Source organism: Penaeus japonicus, unplaced genomic scaffold (assembly GCF_977035675.1).
Source record: "Penaeus japonicus unplaced genomic scaffold, GWHDUDI00000001_assembly GWHDUDI00000026, whole genome shotgun sequence".
Taxonomy (NCBI): domain Eukaryota; kingdom Metazoa; phylum Arthropoda; class Malacostraca; order Decapoda; family Penaeidae; genus Penaeus; species Penaeus japonicus.
Window position 1 is genome coordinate 12,418,160 of NW_028234428.1, and position 2,500 is coordinate 12,420,659.

Below are 2,500 nucleotides of genomic sequence, written 5' to 3' on the forward strand. Positions count from 1 at the left end.
AGGAGGGGGAGCCTGGAATATTTATTGGGCTCTGAATCTCGTGCTAATGGAAATGGGGTAGGGGGGGCGGGGGGCGGGGAGTGTTGAGAGGCGGAAAGGAGGGAGGGGGATGGGGAGGGAGGTGGAGGGGAGTGGAGGGGTGTGTGTGTGACAGTAGGGAGAGAGAGGGGGGAGGTGAGGAGGTGAGTGGAGAGGGGGTGGGTGGAGGAAGGGGAAAGGGAAGGAGGGGAAATTGTATGAAAGGAGTGGGATTAAAACATGAGTGAGAGTGTGTTTGTGAGAGAGAGAGAGAGAGAGAGAAAGAGGCAGTCAGACAGATAGTCACACAGACGAACAGACAGACAGACAGAAAGCAAGAGAACAGAAAACCCATCTCTCCTCCAATACCACCTAAATCAGACAGATCATGGCTCTGATCCAGTTACAGGCATCTTCATTACATTGGTTTATTGTTTCATAGCCTGCAGTTAATCCTGTTATCGGCCACTCAAACACCGGCTGGTCTGTTCCTCGTGGATATTTTTCGTTCTCTGGCAGCGAAGACTTACTCTCATTTCTTTTATTTTTCGTTCATTCTCTTTTATTGCTCTCTCTCTCTTTATATATATATATATATATATATATATATATATATATATATATAGATAGATAGATAGATAGATAGATAGATAGATAGATAGATAGATAGATAGATAGATATCTGTGTGTCTGTCTGTATCATTGCTTCTCTCTCTCTCTCTCTCTCTCTCTCTCTCTCTCTCTCTCTCTCTCTCTCTCTCTCTCTCTCTCTCTCTCTCTCTCTCTCTCTCTCTCTCTCCCCCTCCCCCTTCTCTCTCTTTCTCTCTCTCTCACTCTCTCTCTCTTTTTCACTCTCTCTCTTTCTCTATCTCTCACTCTCTCTCTCTCTTTCACTCTCTCTCTTTCTCTATCTCTCACTCTCTCTCTCTCTAATTGTTGTTGTTGGTATGTGTGTGTGTGTGTGTGTGTGTGTGTGTGTGTATGTGTTTGTATGTGTGTTTATGGATAGAAAAGAATATAATGAGCGATTATCATATGCTTTGTTGACTCCCTCCTTTCCCTTTTGACGGCTCGGTCTGTCCTGTCACTTTCCCGTCCATTTCCTCTCGTCTCTTACGGTTCCCTGTTTGATCTCAGATTCTTATCGTCTTTGTTCTTCCTTCATCCTCCTCCTCTTCATCTCTTTCTCACCCTACTTTCCCTCCTTCAGCCTCGTCTTGTTACTTTTTTTAAATAAATGAATATATCCTTCACTTTTCTTTTCTTTTTATTTCCATCTTCATCTTCTTTGTTCATCATCTTCCTTATTCCTCCTCCTTCCTCCTCCTCCACCCTCCTAATCCACCCCCCTCTTCCTCTTTTTCTCATCTCCCTTCTTCCCCACTCCTCCTCCTCCTCCCCCTTCTCCCTTTTCCTCTTCACTCCTCCTCACCCCCTCCTCCTTCCCCTTCTTCTTCTTCCATCCTTCCATCCAACCCGTACCATCAACCCAGTCGCCAATCCACCTTCCCCCTCCTCTCTCTTGCCCCCCCCCCACCCCCTCCTCTCTCTTGCCCCCCCCCTCCCCCCCGTCTGCCCGGGCGTTCTCCCTCTTCCTCTTTCCCTCTCCCTCTTGCTTTCATCTTCCTTGACTCTTTTCAACAACAGCGTGTCACCGATCTTGGCCGAGGGCGGTTCAAAGACGAGCTCGAAACAGGTTCTTCAAGGAAGGTGAATCATCCCTGTGTTATTCCCTCCCCTTTTCCATTCTGACCCTTTTTTTCCCCTTCACTTCATCTCTTTTCTTTTCCCTTTCTACCTTGATTCTCTCTTGTTTCTATTCAGTTTCTGCCTTTCTTCTTCTTCTCCTTTCTGTTCGCTTTCTCCTTCTCCGCCTCATCTTTGTTGACTTTCTCCCTCTTTCTCTCTCTCCTTTCTTGCCCCCTTTCTCTCTCTCCTTCTCTCCTCTGTTTTCCCTTTTTCATCTCTTTCCTATTTTCATTCTACTTTCTCCCTTTCTTCCTCTCCTTTCTTCCCCTTACTCCCTCTCCTTTCTTTACCATTTCTCACCCTTTCCCTCTCCTTTTCTTCCACTCTTTCCCCTCTCTTTTTTCCCTCTTTCCATCCCTGTTCCTTCTACCCCTCTTTCACTTGATAATGTTGATAATAAAGAAATTATAATGATTATGATATGATAGCGATAATGATAATAAGAATAGTGTTAAAGATGATGATAACAATAACTACATCGTCAAATATAACAATAACAATAACAACATGAATGACAATAGTAATAATGATAATGATAATAATAATGGTTAGGATTATAATGATAATGATGATATAATGATGATAATGATAAGGATATTAAAGATGATAAGGATACTACCACTACTTCTGATGAGAATAATGAGCAGGAAAATAATGATAACTATGATAACTATAAAATTACATTTATCGTGACTACTACCAATAGACAAAACACACGCACAAACACACACAC

The 2,500-nt window shown here is 43.4% G+C and overlaps 1 protein-coding gene across 2 annotated transcripts in view; it reads right to left on the bottom strand.

Moving 5' to 3' along the window:
• Nucleotides 1–2,500, bottom strand: part of Gycalpha99B (guanylate cyclase 1 soluble subunit alpha 2) — a 53,003-nt gene that overhangs the window by 41,189 nt on the left and 9,314 nt on the right. The window lies entirely within an intron of this gene.